A 17989-nucleotide genomic window follows, 5' to 3' on the forward strand; every position below is an offset into this window, starting at 1 on the left:
GGGCCATGGGAGCCATAGCAGGCTTGGGGCAGGGGCATGCCTTGGTCAGATTTATCTGTTAGAGTTTGCTCTGCCCGAGGAGCAGGAGGGCTTGCTCCAGGAGACGAAGGAGGCCCGGCTGGGGGACCTGAGGCCAGCAAGGGGGGCAGAGAGTGGCTGAGGGGACCACAGGCGGGCATCTGCCTCCTCTTCCTCGTCTGTGGACCTGGATTGTCTCACCCTGGCCCAAGGTGATCCTGGGGCAGAGTAAACAGGCCAGACGATAAGTGTGATCTCAGCCAGGCAAGTGGGCAGGACAGTGAAACCCCCAGCTAGCCGTCCCTATGCTTCCCCTCAGGAGTGGAGAGCTGCCCCATGGTCTCCCCCCAGGGTCTCCAGTGCCCTCGTGCCACCAGGCAAGACCACCCCCCCATGATCACTCGCTCCGTCCCTCAGGTCCGCGCTGACCTTTGCAGGTGCCCAGCTCAAGTGTGCCTGCCCCCTGAAGGTCAGGGCCCCAAGGCAGGCTCTTCCCAAGTCAGGAAGTGGGGAGTGAGAGAGCAGTCACGTGGGAACTTGGGAAGGAAGCCCCAGGTAGACACACAGGCCAAGGAGAAGGTTTGCTCAGTGGCCCAAATCCGTGGTTGCTCCACTGCTCGGGTGGTTGCAACACCCATTTGACCCATTTGACACCTGTGTCATCCTGGGAATCCCTGAGTGCCCAGGGATGCGGGGCAGGGGGCACCCAGAGGCAGCTCCGGCCATCCAGCCACGGCCAGTGAAAAGCCAGAGGGGAGACGTGCTCAGAGACCAGCCTGGACCGAGCATGGGCTGGGAAAGGGAGAGATGCCCACCCTGAGAGACAGAGCCGGGCTTCCCAGGAGAAGGCCTGGGGCCTGGGCCTGGAAGAAGATACAGAAGCTGGACAGGGGAGATGGTCTGATGGACATTCCCCACGGTAGGAACTGCAGATCCCCAGGAGGCGATATGCAGAGAGGACAGGATGGTGTGGACACCCTAAGGGCAGGAGAAGTCCCTAAGGCCACACAGGGCCTTGAGGGCCATGCTCAGCAGGCCCCAGGGTCCCTGGGCTCATTTGAACGAAATGCCCTATGGTGTCTTGTGACCAGGGCCCAGGGCAAGGCCAGTGTCTCCTGAGCAAGTGAAGGATGAGATCCTTCTGATCTCAAACTCCTCTTGGTACATGGAGCCTCCCAGCTCCTCCAGCTGGGCCTCCCAACTCCCTGGCGGATGAGCGAAGCAGCGTCCCACATCCCAGACTAGCAGGGAGCGGCCTTCTCGTCCTAAGGCTGCAGGCTTCTCCGCACATCGTCTCCAAGGAAGACTGTCGTGCCTGCTCGAGAGACAGGTCTTGGGCTCAACAGCCCAACAGACTCCGTCCACCTGCTGCCTGCCAAAGACACAACCACAGCCTGGCAGTGATCTCAGGAGACCCTGGAGGACACACGGTCTGGGATGGTGGAGAATTGTCATTCTTGGTCCCTGGGGAGAGAACAGAGAAATTCCTGTGATGCTCATCCTCTAAAACCAGCTTCCGCACCACTTCTCGTCCCACCAGCCCTTCCTTCAACTCCCAGACACCATCGCTTGCCTTGCTGGGACACGCATTTATTGAGCACTTACTGTATGCCTGACACTCTTTTGAGTGTCACTTCTTTTGGAGGAAAGCATGAGCTCCCCACCTAAAGAGGCTGCCATTACCTACACCACCACCCCCTACCCAGGCCCAGGCACTGAGCTCTGAGCTTGACCCACACCTACCCTGGTCTAGGTTGCTTCTTGCTTCAACAGGGCTTCTGGTGCCACAGGTGTCCAGTGGATGGGCTCCAAAAGACAGATTGAGGAGTACAGGATGGGCAGGGTAGACCCATTCCTAAAAGAGCAACCAACTGGCAAACACAGCAGACATTCTGCTTTTGGAAAAATTTAATAACACAGTGGCACTTGTTCATGGAGACTAATAGAAACACCACACAATCCCATACTGCGGAACCAGCCAGGGGACGGCTTGTTCATCTGGGAAGCATTTCCCAGGAGCCTACTATGTGTTGGGGAGAGAAGGAGATGGTGCCAGGCCGTCTGCCCTCAGAAAAGCGGGAGGTTGACAGGAGCTTATGACACTGGGGGAAAAAAAAAAAGGCAGCGGAGGACAGGGAGAAGGACCGAAGGTGCAGCCCAGGGACACTTCCGAAGAAGACTATGTGTGCACATCAGGGGAATATGATTTCAGGATGAGGATAAATAGGAAAGGGACAGCCCAGCAGAGGGACCAGCCTGTACAAAGTCTCAAGAGTCTCAGAAGCACGGTAGGCTATCCACTGGCCAAGAAATTCACCTCCTAGGAGGGTGTCCCGAGGTAATAACTGCCCATGTTTAAATATAGTCCCAAGTCGGACACAAGCTAAATGCCCAGCAAGAGGGGATCGGTTTTTAAAAATGCCGGTATGCCCACAGAGTCCCAAGCAACCGAATCATGCGGCTGAAATGTGATGTCGCACGAAAATCACTTCCATGCTCGGCATACATCCCGTGAGCCAGGGAAGGAGCTGACACAAGAATGCTCCGGATTCTGGGCTTCCAAAAAGAAGGGGGTGGGGAGGGAGAAGGTAGGGAGTATGTCCAGCAAAATAACCCCGGGCATAAGGTGATGGGTGTTTTTGTTTGTTTGTTTGTTTTACTTTACTGATGGAACCCTTTGTACCCTTCAACATTTCCTTTTTTTTTTTTTTTAAGATTTTATTTATTTATTTGACAGAGAGAGAGAGAGAGAGACGGCAAGAGAGGGAACACAAGCAGGGGGAATGGGAGAGGGAGAAGCAGGCCTCCCACAGAACCGGGAGCCCGATGCAGCGCTCGATCCCAGGACCCCTGGATCATGACCTGAGCTGAAGGCAGACACCCAATGACTGAGCCAGCTAGGCTCCCCAGCCTCCAGCCTTTCTATGATCATCAGAATATCATGAAAAATGGAGAGTGGTGTGGGAGGCATTCAGAGTGGAGGGTGTGCATCGGGCAGGGGCTGGGATGGGCTGGACAACGAGGCCTGTGACATGGAGGGCCTCTTGTGCTCAGTGACAAAGGAGCTTAGGTTTTTGTGTTCTCCTTTGGTCCTCCATGGTGTCTGGCGCACCACCAGCGTGCAGGGTATGGTGAATTTTCCGCAGAGTCCCTGGGCTCCTCCAATGTGCCAGAAGTGTGTCATGCCCCAGCGATCATCCTAGCAGGGGAAGCCAGGGAATTTCAGGGAGGGGACATCAGTATGTGCTGCAGGGGTCGGGAGAAACTCCCTGGGGTGGGAAGGATGAAGCCTGGGTTTGCACCCCCACCTCTGCCTCCGTTATAACTGCCACGGTTTCTGCCTGTCAGCCCAGGTCTCTCTGGATTCTGACACAGCCCAGAGGCAGGTCAAGATCAAGGCAGCTGTCTGACCCAGAGCACAGCCAGGACCTTCATCCAGACCCAGGGCCCGAGTGGAAAAGCCATGCCCTGGCAGGGAACTCAAGCCCTGCCCACCTCTGGTCAGACTCAAGTACAGCCCACAATGGCAGCACCCGACTCCGGAGCCAGGCTCTGACCATTGGTTCAAATGCTGCCTCTGCCACTTATGGCTATCCCGACTCTGAAACACGGTCTCTCGGTCTTCATTGTTGTAAAGCTGAGACAACAATCACGTGCCCGGGGTCAGTGCATGTGGACGGCCTGGTACGCAGCGGGCGTTCAGCTAGTGGTGTTTGCTGTCACTGTTCCAGATACCAAGCCTAGGGATCAGGATTTTAACCCAGTTCTGCCAACTTGCTTGGCACATTCTCATGTTTCCCTGAGCCTCGATTTTCTCAGCTTCGGGAGAAGAATGATGTAATCGCTCACTCCTGTGTTTGGTCAGAGATGAAATGAGCCCCGCCATTCCAGGAGACCCCCAACCCAAATGACCCTTGAGCCATCACCCAGACTGCCGGGCACGGAGACGGGCCCAGTGTAGAGCGAGCCTCAGGACACTAGCTAGCTGATTACGCCAAGGGGGCGGCTCCAGGCAGACGGACCTGGACGGGGAGGCGTTTGTCATTGGAAAACTGGCCCAAGATATGCCTCGGGATGGGTGTCCTCTGCCCCCATGTGACGCTGCTCCAGGCTGGGAGTCCCCAGGAGCTGGACGGAGGCCACACCCGGGCAGGAGCTAGGAGGGTGCCATAGCTCACGGCTCTCCTGGGGCAGGGAGAATAGGGGAGGCGACACCCCTACTAACCGTCTTGTCGCCACTCCTGAGCATCCTCCTATGGGTGGCCTGGGCTGCCAGGTCCCATGGCCCAGCTCTTCGCATGCTGTCTGTGAACCCTTCATTGTTTTTAGAGAGCCTTTCCAGAATCCTTGTAGCTGGTTCATGACTCACAACAGCCTGGCTGGGACCTTGGCTGGGGGCAATCTGCCCTGTGAGGGAAGACCGTAAAGCCCATTTTACAGATGAAGAAACTGAGCCCCCAAGAGGTTTGGAGACCTGTCCAGGCAGTGTATGTTAAAGTTGAGACTGCAAAGCCAGTCTTCAGACTTCAGGGCACCTGATCTCCCCTCCACACACACACCCCGCCCCCATCAGGTGCCAGGCCAGCTCCTTCCAACCCCTCTAAAGGCCCCAACACAAGTCAGGTACTGTCCTAGCAGGGGCTGGGGCTGCTGGGCTCTGCTGAGCTGTCCAGGGTCCTGGCCAGGCCCAGCCCTGCCCCAAGCCTGCTCTGATCCCTCCCCGGGCTGTCACTTCTTCCCACCTCCCAGATATCAAAGAAGTGAGAACACGGGGCATTGGGTCTGTCCTGGGGCTCCCTGTGAACCCTGAGAAACCACATTCAACTCACAGTTGGTTTCATTTTCTGAAGAATGGGTGCAACACTGGGCCGGGCCAGAAGGTGGCTCGTATTCAGTAAACTTGCACAGATACAAGAGCCTGTCCTCGGGGCCCAGCCAAGCCAGAGCTGCAGGGACTGGACCTGGGCCTGCCTTTGAGCAACGGGTCCAGAGAGTGTGGAGCCTGGAAACTAACCATGACCACACACTGGGGAGCAGAGGGGGATACGGGCTGGGGGAGCACAAGGGACCTCCCACCCCCACAGACAGCAGAAAAGGGGAGGTGCCAGGGGAGTGCCTGGTGGCAAGGGTAAAGGGAAGAGGGCATTCTGGGGCAAGAATGGAATAAGCAAAGACCCGGAGGCAGGAGTCCAAAGGGAGCCTGGAGTAGAGGAGGGAGGGGCCCCGGACCTCCAGAGTCCAGAGCTCAGACCCAGGGGAGGGTAGGCCTGGTGCACCTGGTCAGATCCCAAGGGCAGTAGCTGGTGTGACGTGTGGACAGAGATGGCCGAAAGACACCATCCCCCCAACCCCAGAGAGAGGAAGCCCAGAGCTCCATGACTCAGATCTAGTAACAGTAACTAATCCCAGTCACTCTACGTGTGTCTCCTCCTTCAGTGCTCATAACCATGCACCAGCCCAGTGTGGAGCAGTGGGCAGGGACTGGGACATAGTGGGACAAGGCTGCCAACATCCCCCTCCAGCTGAACTTAGGATTTCCTCCATGTCCCCAAGCTCTGTGTCCTCACCTGAAAAATAAGAGAAAGTACTGCCTGGCTCAGTCCTGGTGAGGACTGAGTCATCTGTCAACCTGACCTGAGTATCAGGCTCTCTGTCCTTGGGGACATTTGACTCCACTGCTGGAGCTCACCAGAATTCTCCCAGGGTGGCTCTGGCATCAGCTGGGTCCCCTGTGTCTATCTCTGTCTGGGACAGCCACCTAGGAGCTGCCCCACCCCAATTCCTCTGTCCAAAACCAGCTTGGATTTGTGGGCATGGGCCCCAGCATTATGAGGATCTCACAGAGGGCCCAGGGGCTGCGGCCAGTTGCAGGAGCTCTGGACTGGAATCAGACTGTCTGACCCAGGAGCCAGGTCAGCGTTGGTGCTGGAGCCAAACACGGAGAAGGGAGCAAATGGGAGGAGGGGTGGTCCCGGAACCCAGGAAAAGGGTGAGTGAGGGGGGGTCTTGGCTCTGGCTGTGGGAGCTCAGACCCAGACCACTGCTGCCTCCAGCCACAGCAGGAAGCTTGTGGGAAGCTTGGATAAGATGCCCAGGACATGGGCCTGGGTCTCTGCACAGGTACCCAACCAGGACCCAACAGACAATAGGGCCCCCAGGATGGGCCAGACCCTGGAATGAATAGCCCAGAAAACAGGGAGTGAGGAGGGGAAGGCACTAGGGAGCTCAGAGCAGGCACCTGCAGCAAATGCAATAAAACCTGAAACCCTGTGCCCCGCTGCACATCCCTCTCTCCCGAATCAAGCCCTCCCATATCCACGGCCCTTCAGGGGCTCCCTGCTCCCCGCACTGCTGTCATGCTGCCCTCCCTTGCATGGAAACACTTGGTATCTCCCCACAGCTCCTAAGTCTGCACCCTGGCCATCCCCCCCAGGGTACACCTGTCCTGGCACCCTACCCCTCCTGGGCCCACCGTGGGACCAGAACTGCTCTACCCTCTGCCTCAGCCCGTGACAAGGAGTGGGATCAAGAGCTAAGGGGGCAGCCAGGCAGGCCTGGGGGCCAGCCAGAGGTGAGGCTGGGGCTTCCTACCATCCAGGGACGTCCCTGAAGCCAGACCCTAAGCCACCCCAAAACCCCACCCCATTTCTCTCCTGCTGATAGCTCCCCTCTCCCAGCACCCCACACCTGAGAAAGGCAGGGGGGAGGGGAGAGCATAGTCTGAGATGCCCAAGGGCCAGGGCTGGGGGTCCTAGGCAGGGCACTTGACCTGCTGCCTCACTTGTAAAATGAGGGTAAAGCCACCTGCCTTGTTAAGCTGACCACATGTGATAAGGATGATGGGCAGCCGAGCGCTGGCTATACTGTCAGCGAGTACGAATCCGTGACAGTCCCCGGGAGAGCCATCAGGCCCCTGCCCCAGGCCCTTCTTGCCTGCTGGTGTCCCTGTGCTCGGCCATTCACTGCTGGGCCCCAGCTCCATTCCTACCACCAGCAGCCTCTCCGCAGACACTTACACGCCAGACGTATTAGACACAGGAACCCCAGGAAGCAGCCCCACTCTTGGTGATGCCTGAAATCTCCAGGCTGGGGAGCTGTTATCCTGGTGAAAGGCAAAATCCCAGCGCGGCATTACAGTATGTGGGGGAGCAGCCGAGCCGGGGGAGGCCAAGCCAGCCTCCTCGGGTCTCCACATTCCTGTGGGGGATCCTCTATCCCATGCCCATCCTGCCCTGCTCCCCCAGGGGCCAGTCCCATCTTTGGGGGTATTTCATGTCCGAAGTTCTTCCTTCCACTGAGCTTGTACCTTCTTCTCTGCCTTGCTCCCCACCCCACCTCCAGAGCCGCAAGCATCCTTGTCTCCCTCCAAGAGCCATGAGGGGCCCTGGGGCCACCAGCTGAACTCCCTGAGTCTGCTCCTTCCCAGATTCATAGCCCCATCCTGCATCTGTCCCTCAGCTCTACTGGCCACATGCCCCCTGCCCATCTTGGTTCTCCTCTCTAGAGAAGTCCCAGCTTCTCTCTTGCCTCGAGGTGTGACATCCTGATCAGCATTGTGGCAGTCATTCACACCCTAGTCTGAATATTCCCAGGCCTTTCCTAAGGGTATCTGAGCCAGAATCATCAAAGGTAGGTAGGGAGAGATCTCAGTGCCCTTCTATTCCAACCTCACCTTAAATTCCTCACTGCACGAATAGGAAACTGAGGCCCCAATTATAAAGAAACATAGGAAAGGGAATAATATTCTGTCCCCAGATTAGAAGAAAGGGTAAACAGTTCCTGAAAAGCAGCGTCGAGAGTGGGGTGAGGGGGCTAAAGACAGACTTTTGTGATTTCCCATCCAGGATTGTTGATGCCTGAGCCCATAGGGGTGGCTAATAACCCTTACTGTAAATGGTCACCTATTGGACAGATGAGGTAAGCGAGGTCGGAGCCTTTGAGTGACTCACCAAAGGTGCACTTCAACTGCCCTGATCTTCCTGACCTTGACCAGCCCATGCTTCCATCCTTGACAGTGCTCTGCAGGCAGCTGAGGGGAAGGGAAAGATGTGTGCCCATGTGCTGTCCCCAGACCACCACCCCAATGAAACCTCACTCATTCAGTCTCCCTCCTGGCTGCCATTCCCACACCCCCCTGCAGTGTGTTCAGAGGGGACAGAAACTTCTATGTTTGAGCACACCCATTAAGCTCTTAATCCTTCTAGCCACCTGGAAAGGTGGCCTTCTTATGTCCAGGTTACAGAGGACAAGCTGGGACAGAGACAAGGGACTTGCGCAAGTTCACACCTTGAGTCCCTGGGAGGGCTGCCATGTCACGCAGTTGTGGTACCAGTTCATCCCTGGCCTCTGGCTCTCTGGTGCTGCCCCGGTGCCCAGAGCAGACATCACTCATCAGTTACAGTGCTCTCATGTGCTCCTGGGCTAGAGCTTCAGATCCCCGCAGGGGGCCCCAGGAGGCCACTGAGGACTGACCCTAAGAGCATCTACTTGCCTCTCTCAAAGGACCTGCTGGACCTGCAGATCTCCTGCCTGTCTACAGGGCCTCACCAGGCAGCTCTCTGCCCTGCTGTGTGTAACAGACGCAGTCACTTCCCTGCCAGGTTGGGTCTGAGGCTGACCAGGGGCCCACTGTAGTGTCGCCAAGCTCCCCAGCCCTGCAGAACCGCCTCTCTTCCCAGACACTGGCCCCTTCCTTGTAGCTTCCTTGTAGCTCTCCAACCCTACCTTGAGGATGGCCATGTTTCTGCACCACTGAGCCACGAAACCCCAGCCTAAACCTGAAGCTGAAGCCCCCTCAAAGACTGCCCCTCCCATTTCTGGGCCCCCTGCAGCCAATACCCCTTCTCCACATCACTGAGCATCCCCAGGGGACCAGCTCCTCTCCGATTGCCTTTTTACCTGCTCGTGTCTCCTGACCCAAGAAATAAGACTTCTGTCCCTCCCACACTGCCCTCACCAACAGCTTCCCGGTACCCATGATGTCCAGCTCACCCCCAGCTGTGTAGCCCTCCTGCCATCCCCGCCATCAGCACAGACTCCAGCCTCCAGCTGTGACTCTGAAATCTACACATCCTGGTCCTGGGGACATCTCCAAGGTAGCCCCACACTCCACCCTCAACCTTATGCTCCGGACTGACGCAGTTCCTTCTGGTTGGCTCTGGGACTCCATTCCGGCTCAGTCTTCTGCCCCCACGGCGAATACTTACAGCAATGACAAAGCAGTGGCTTATTTAGAACTACTACATGCCAGGCGTCGTGCTGAAACAGACCAGCTAACCCCATCCTCCCTCAACTCTATTTTATTTGCTGACTCCAAAAATATTTATTGAGCACTTACTATGTGCTGCTCCTTTTTGTGAGCACTAGGGCACCACCCTGAACTTCGATGTGGGTATTATCACCCCCACTGTGCATGTGTGGCCCCAGAGGCTCAGAGAGGCTAAGAGGCCTGCCTGGGCTCACATAGCCACAAGGTAAACTCTACACACTACACCCACTTATCCCCACATGCCATGGCCTCCGGGGGCCACCCACTCCAAATGGACCCCAGAATCCTGCCCGCCCCGCCCCTCCCCCCTCAGTTGCCCCTGGAGCCCAGCACCCGCAACTCTTTGTTCTCCTCCCTGGGAGTCCCCCCATCCCATCGCCACCGCCTAGCCGCCAGCCTGGCTGCTGCGTCCCCAGGGACCCCTGCCAAGCCGTCAGCTCCTTTCATCACCCCGAGGCAGCCAGAGAGAGTGCCAGCAGCTTCCCCGGCACACACTCACTCCGGCCACCCGCCACGTGTTCTCAGGCACAGACGTCAGGCCCACAGGGTGGGCACCCAGCCCCAGGCCCATGGCTGCGGGAGGAGGAAAGGGTCAGGGCTCGGGGATCTAGCTCTCCCCATTACAAATCAGGAAACTGAGGCGGGGGATCAGTCCGCCTCTTTTGAAATGTCTGAATTGGTCAAGTTGACCCACCGGGTGACAATTAGATGTCTGTGGAAGGCACCGCCCTGTGCTGAAATGCTCTCCATTCAACCCCCCAGGAGCCGCTCAGAGCTCAGCAAGGGTGGGCAGCTCCTTAAAGGGTCCCGCCCTTCAACCAGGTCAAAGCTCCCTCTCAGTGTTCATAGCATCCCCCCAGAAGACCCCCTGCTGGTTGTCAGTCCAAGGGGCTCTTGAGGGCTAAGAAAGCTCCAGGGTGGGAAGCTCAGGACCAAGGAAGTTCTTTGGGCTCCACTGTCCCTCCACACGCAGCCCTGCTTCTCTCCACGTGCAGACACGAGTCTGGCCTTTCGGGACAGCTGTGCTTGGCTCCTAGAGGCTGGACCTCTGTCCCCATCCTAACCTCAAGCCCCCAGAGGCAGCTGAGGTCTGGGCAGGGACACCTGACCCCACAGAGGCGCCAGTAGCCTAGGAAACTGTATCGCACACCTTTGGCAGTGAGGTTTGGACGAGAGCCTGGCTCTGGCTCCTGGATCACCTCCTTCAAGTCCCGGACACTTCACTTGCTCCTCTGCCAGATACATTCTTCCTGGTCAGGCTGGTGACAGCTGAAAGGAGGCGGCAGACGCAGGGCCCTGCCTCTGCCTGTCCTCCGGCCGCCCTCCCGTCAGAGACGGCTGTGCTCAACGGAGGGCCGCGGGAAAGAGGCAAAGGCCGCGGCCGGTCCTGTCCGGGTCCCCATCTGCCACTTCAGGGCTGCCGCAGAGAAGCACAGCCCAGGCCGCACAGGCCGCAGAGGCCGGCTGGGGGCAGGGGTCGAGGGCTGGCGCTTGGCCCCACAGAGAGGGAGGAGAGGGTCTGCCGCAGGAGCCGCATCCAAGGAACGCAGGGAGAGGGGCTGCTATCCAGGAGGGTCGTGAGTTGACAAAAGGTCGAGAAACAAGTGTGTGGGAGGGACCGACCCACACAGCTCCGACGTCCTTGTCCCTGACACCTTCAGCGCCCACCGCCTGGACCGCTCCAGGCCCCAGGTCTGCCTGTCCCCGCGGTAGACTCATGAGCGAGAATCCCATTGGGCCGCTCTTGGGTCAGGTGCTCAGCCTGGACCAATCAGCCATGGTAGGGGGCGGGGCCCTCAGTACAGGGGTGAGTCTGGCCAATCCCAGAGAGCAGAGAACCTGTGGGCGGGGCAGCCGCGAGCAGGTGGATCCTCGGTTCGCCTGGGAGTCAGTCAGGCCGCCAGGTTACAATGTCCCTCCGTAGTGTGTCCCCGCATCATTGCACCAACCCAAAGGGCCGCGATGGGAGCGAGCCCGATATGCTTCAGGGGAAGCTAAGGGAGAAGATGTGGGGCAAGGCCCCAGTGGAGAGGACCCCGACGGCAGGTGGCGGACTTACCGGCGTGCGGCCGGACAGACATGACGAGGTGCCTGTTTTGAGCAATGACGCTGGTGATGAGAAGCCAGGAGGGGATCCAGGAGGAGAGGGAGTGGATGCAGACAGGAACAGGAGGGTAAACTGCGACCCAAACCCCTGGGGGCAGATGGAGGGAGGGCGAAGGACTGGCCAGGGTTCCAGGGCGCAGCACACTTGCTGGGTGAGATGGGGAATCCGGGGTGGGGAGGGGGTGGGAGCTGCTCGCGGGAGGCCCGTGGGAAAGCTCCTGAGCCTGAAGGAGGGACGGCAAGAGGGGGGTGGCCACAGGGGAGAGAGGCCTGGGCTGCCCTCAGGGATTTGGACTGAGGTGGCCTGAAAGGTCAGCAGAATGGGGGAGGCCTAGGGGAGGCCTAAGAAAGAAGAGCTGTCGGGGCCAGCTCTGAGGAGCCCCGTGTTCTGGAGAGGCAGGCAGGAAAGAGTGGGGGAGGAAGCCAAAGGAGAAGGGAGGGGGGAGCCCCAGTCCCGGAGGGCCTCAGTAAGAGAACTTGGACTTCAGAACCAGAAGGTCAGAGGAGACCTTGAGGAGAGGGTCCCCAAGGGGGCGGGAATGGTGGAAGAGAGAAGAGAGACACTCCCCGTACCCCTGACTCTCCACACTTGGGAACAGCTCTCCGTCGTGTTGAGAACAAGGACCGCAGTGCCCTTCGCGGCAGAGATCTCTGGCTAGAAGGAGCCAGGGTCTGAAGCGTGTGGGAGATAGCAGCAGTCCGTTCCCAGGGCCCCCTCGCAAGCCATCTCACAGATGGGGAAACAGGTAGAAGCTGCTCATCTAAGGACACGCAGTCCGAGGCAGAACTGGGACCAGAGACCCTGGTGCCCAACGCAGCAGTGCCTCCTTCTGCCCCTGACCTTGCTCCAAGAGATACTGTGAGTAAAGGTCATGGGATGGGACGGGGGTGGGAGCGAGGGGGTTAGACTCCCTCTTCCCGGGCCTCAGCCCTGCCATCCAGGAGCCTGAACTGGGCCTCTGGAGGCCCGCCCATGAGGCTGGGAACAGCTGTCAGAGCCTTGGATGTCTTCATTTGTAAAACAGGTTTATATGTCTGTCTCCCAGGGCTGGTAGAAGGTTTAAGTGAGTTGTGCTTGGGACGGTTACCTGGCCCGGAAAGGGAGGAGCCGTGTTTCGTTTGGGTGTTGACCAACAAGAATCGGAAGGGAATTAAAGATCAAGCGTCAGCCCTCAGGTAGCTGATGGGACAGAGCGGCAGGGACTCAGCCCAGCAGGCTGGGGGGCCCACAGAGTGCCCGTATGTCCTAAGAATGTGATCTCGCACTTCCTACTTCTGTGCCGTGGCCTGTGCCGTGGAGGCATCTCACCCCTCCTGGGAGGCCTCCGGGCTGACATGTCTCAACACGGAGCTGGTCACGTTGTCCCTGCTGAGTCCTCGCTGAGCTCCTCTCGTTGACAGCGGTCATCGTGTGGCCCAGATGGCTTGAAACTCCTGTTTGAAACAACCAGCCACCCCTGGGCCGGGCGGACCCCCCACCGCTCTGGCTGGCACCCAGGGAGGGCAGGTAGGACCCGGCATGCAGGCACACAGGAAGCTAAGCGTTTACACTGCAAACAGAGGCTTTGGAGATGCAGCAGGAGGGGAGGCCCAGGTGCCTGGAGGGTGTGTTTGCCCGGGTTCCCAGGGGTTCTCGCTGCCTGCCCTGCACCCCAGAGCTTGAGAAGCCCCAGTCGTCATCCCAGGATGCAGGGCGGTGTGTGCTGTGTGGGGGTGGAGGGATGCGCCTTACCCCCCCCCCACATTGCTGGGGGGCAGCCTGTGTGGGCTCTCCCTCAGGGAGCTCGGCTTCTCCCCGCTCAGCGCCTGGGCCCCAGTGCGCCTGTGAGCAGAAATGCAGGGCGAAGCGAGGGAGCCAGGCTCCCGCCCACGGGAGAGACAGAAGCTGTGAGAAGAATCCAGGAGCTGGCCCCCCAGGCCCGCCACTCCCTGGCTGGGCGACCTTGCACAAGTCTCTGCACTGTCCTAGCTTTTATTTCTTCACCTGTGAAATGGGCTGACGTTCATCAGAAGCCGCCCCTCGGAGGGCCATCACGAGCATGAAGCAGGGCGGGTGAAGTTTCAAAAGCGCCCGGGGACAGCGTGGGAACTGAGCAGAGGTCACCGGTCGTGCTATCGCTGTCATCGTCCGTCTGGGACCTGTGGGTCCAGAGGAAGGGCACTGGTGCTTCTCCTTGTCACCTGCACTCCTGTACACCCTGCTGGCTGGCCTGGGTCAGACTCATAGAGGAGACCGTGGAGGTCACCCCATAGCCTCCAGGCAGCTGGAAACAACTGGGAGAGGGAGGGGGGCACAGTGCCTTGTCAGGGGCTCCCCGGGAGCTGATCCCAGAGTCCGTGCGCCCCAGGAGGCCAGCAGCCCTGGGGCCACATCTCGGGCAGGGCCAGGGCGGCCATCCCTCCCACTGGGCGGTGGATCCTGGCCTAACGGTCCCCTCTTTCTCATAGGGTCTTCCAGCTCCCCAGGGCTCTGGCTCCGATGGAGCCCTCACACCCTCTGGGGCCTTCCTTCCTTCCTCTGGGGCGAAATGCAGTCCGAAGTCACGTCTGTCCATCACGCAGGGCGATGGGTGGGAAGAGGCCTCGGGGAATTTCTGTCCTCTCTGAGGCCCCTGCCAGCGTCTCCTGCACCGGATTCCCTTGAGGCCCATTTCATGTCCTCGTCAATGTCTTGAGCCCCAGGACCTGACGGGATGCTATCTCAGGATAAGCAGAAACCCCCGCTCCGGGAGCAGCTGGGCCCCAGCCTCCTGAGAGACACAGCAGCCCGGGGAGGCCCAGGGCCCAATGAACCACCATGAGCCCCTTCTGTCAAACGGGGCTGGTGACATCGGGTCCATGCTATGGGACTGTAGAGAGAAATGCCCAAGACTGGGACCAACAGGTGACAGCTCACAGTACACCGTAAACACTCAGCCGAAGCACACTCTGATTGCTGTCATCCGTCCCCTGAGCCCTCCTGGGAAAAAGCTTTGTAGAGTGCTATGGCCATGAGGCATAGTCACGGGCAGTGTGTACAGGGGTCACAAAGAAGGATGGGTGTGGGGCCCGAGGCCAGGCAAAGTGGGCGGAGCCCCAGGGAGGGGTGAGGCAGACAGGGTCCCATCAGGCAAGAGCCGGGTGCCCTTGGTCCTGTCGTTTAACCTTGCCAGAGCTCTCTGCGATGACTCGATGGGGAAAGGAGCATGAAGTGGCCGAGGGAGTACCTGTAAACAGCAGGAGCCAGATGGATGCCTGTTTTAGTAAGACTTCACACCTTGAACTTGCGAAGAGCTTGGAAAAGATGCTCACTCGTTCGCCTGCTTGTGCATTCTCTCTCTCATGCACCCCGCACACAGCCCCCTGCGCACACAGTCCCTCCACTGCTGGGGAAGACCAAGGTCAATAAGCATTGAGTGGCCCCCATCACCAAGGCACTGCGAGACCACAGGTGCTTGGATCCACTGAGCAGGAGGGACAGGGACCGCCCTGACCTGTGAGTCCCTGGAGAGCCTGAGTTCAGAAGGGAGGGGGGTGAGGGGCTCAATTCCTGGAAAAGAAAAGCCTGGGCTCGGGGCGGGGGGGCACCCCACCGCCAGTGGCCACGCGGCTAGCACGGTGGATAACCATGACTACATGTTTCCCTCTCTGGGCCTCAGTCTTCTTTATGTGCAATGGGCAGAAGCCCCCTGGTTGCCCCCAGGGGTGGTTATCAGGTTAAATACATGGGAATAAAATCCTGGCTCTCCATGGCAATAAGGGGACCCCTCACACTCCCCTCCAGCGTGTGCTGTGAACCTTTAACAGTGGGCTCCCCAGGGAGAAAGCCCTGATTTGTGGCATTTGCTGATTTTCAGGGTGTAAACTCTCCCAGTATGGTCCATTTCAAGCTACCTGGCCCCTATTGTGCGGCTGAGCTGGGTACAGCTGTGTGCGGTAGCTCTCGGGACCCAATGAAAGCCAGCTCCAATACCCCACAGCCCCCCTTCTTCTCCCCTCCCCTGCCCCCCACCCTGCCCTCCAACCACACAGGCCATGTTTCTGGCCCCCACACAGCCAGGCAGGCTCCGAACTCAGGGCCTGTGTATTTATTATGTCCTCTGCCTGGAACGCTCCTCCTCTGGTTGCGGCATGGCTGACCAGGTCTCAGCTCAGATACCACCTCCTCCAAGAAGCCTGCCCTGACCACCTCAGTAATATTGCCCCTCACCCACCTGCCTGCTGCTTTCTGTGATCTCACGCTGTCTTCTTTCCATTGTGGCACTTGTCTCGCAAATGTGACTCATGTTTATCTGTCACGTGTATCAATCTCTTTCTTGCTTGTCTTGCCTACGCCTGTGTTCTGCTGGGTCCCTGTTGCTTATAGCACAGCGCCTAGCATGTGGTAAGTGCCCAGACGGTACGAGCAGAATGAATGAATGTGTGTGTATGTGTGTGTGCGTGTGCATGTGTGCATGGGGATAAACGAATGAATGCACACACGGGTGAACAGTGAGTGCCGGAGCCTACCTGACCTGATCCTTGAGGCCTGCCTGGCCCCCTGCGCCCTCCCCCTCCCCCAGCTCCCTGCAGCAGCTCTAATTGGCAGAGGCCCCCTTGACAGCGCCCCATTGTGGAACCCATAATTGCAGGCCCCTGCCTCTCGCCCCCACCCCGAGTCTCCCTCTTCAGCAGAAAGCAGACCCTGGCCCCTATTGTGCGGCTCCTGCTGACACAGGGATGACCTCACCGGGGCCTCCTGAGATGGGGCCCAGGAGGGGAGAAAGGGTGGGGGCTGGCCAGGCCCAGGTTGGGAAAGCTTGGAGGCTGAGGTCTAGGACAAAGGGCCAGAGGGGAGCGAAGCCCTTCCCAAGAGGGAGAGTTTCCAAGGGGAAGACAAGGGTGCTTTTCATTAGAGGGGAAATTGGGGGGCGTGGGGGGAGGGCACTAATCCACAAGAAAGGATCCCAAAGGAAGATTGGACTAGGAGGCCACGCGCCTGAGGGGGACTTTGGAGACACAGAAGACAGACAGACAGACACGGGCTAGAAACCAGCCCACGGTGCAGCATTACACCAGGAACTTCCCTGCCCTGAGCCTGTATTCTCATGTGTAAAATGGACAAGTAATAATCATGCCTTCCCCGTGGGCTCGCTATGAGTCTTTATTAGGTAACAGATGTCGGGGCCACGCACACAGTAAGTGCTCAATAAAGAGTTATTTCTCCCCACTCTCTTGCCTAGACTTCCTTCACTCTAAACCCTCCCATCCCCCAGCTGCAGCTGCCCACCCCGGGGCTGACCCCAGGAGCCCAGGGCATGGCAGGGTCCCCTCCCCCTGTGTCCCCTGGGCCCCAGGGCCTCCTGCTCTGGGCTCCTGGGCTCGGGACCGGGTGCACCGAGGAGGGCCTTCGTTCTCGAGCGTGAGCCCAGGGCAGGCTCTGGACCTAGTCTGTGCAGCAGAAACTCTGCCTTGGGTGCCTGGTTACTGCTGTCGCATGGAGCACCACACCCCTGTCCCCTTCCTGAGGGGTCCCTGAGGAGGGGTGTATCTGTCCCTGTCCTCAGGTTCCTCTCTTGAGGAAGGGGCATAGGGCCTGCGTCAGCACCACTGTTGGATGCTGGAAACAGCCTGCGCCCAGCTCCGTGAGCCCCTTGTGCGGGCGATCCACGTGGGGCCTGGTGGGGACACGGTAAGAGACATGATGGACAACAGGACACCCGGCCCAGCCTTCTGACCTCTTGTTTCTGAATCAAAACATTTTCAAAATTTCATTGACATTGTGTAATTTTCAAGGGTAAGATTTTCCGGATTATTTAGCCTCCTGGCTGATCTTCTCAAGTGTGGCTAAACTGTTTCTCATTTATTATTTTTATTTTCATTTTCACTTTCCTGAGCTTATTTTCACAGGATCAGTATTTTGCCCTACGGCATTTTCACTGAGGGTTTCGCCTTTCATACGGTCTTTCTGCCATGTCAGCATCTTGCCCGTCCAGCCTTCTGCTGTGGTGACAATTCCTTGGGTGATAGTTCTTCTAGGCCAAGGCCAAGGTTTCACATACTGATGTTGCAAACTCCAAATTTGTTGAGAAGGTCTGATCCTTCTTTGAACCCCTAAATGAATAAGGTGCAGGAGTTTGATTTGGGCTGGGTGATTCCCCTGGTGAGATTTCTCCCGCGCTGAGTGAAAGACTCGAGGGCTGTGCTAACTCCTGGCCTCAAAGAGCTTTAGAGATCAGGGCACGTGGTGGGGTGGACACGGCCCGGGAGTCTGAGCACCCTGTGCCTGCAGGTGGCCCAGGACTAGAAAAACATCGAAGCGGAGTGACAACGACCCAGTCTGGCAGTACCACTAACAGCCCAGACCCTTTAAAATAAGGGTTTGAGGGGTGCCTGCGTGGCTCAGGCAGTCGAGCATCTGACTTCGGTTCAGGTCATAGTCTCAGGGTCCTTGGATCAAGCCCCAAGCCCTGCTCCGTGGTGAGTCTGCTTGTCCCTCTTCCTCTTCCTCTGCCCCTCCCCCTGCTCATGCTCTCTGTCTCTCAAATAAATAAATAAAATCTTTAAAAAAAAAAGAAGAATGTGGGTTTGGGTCATCCCATAGGTAAGGAACCACAGCCAGCTGGGTACCAGCCCTCG

Source organism: Mustela erminea, chromosome 6 (assembly GCF_009829155.1).
Source record: "Mustela erminea isolate mMusErm1 chromosome 6, mMusErm1.Pri, whole genome shotgun sequence".
Taxonomy (NCBI): Eukaryota; Metazoa; Chordata; class Mammalia; order Carnivora; family Mustelidae; genus Mustela; species Mustela erminea.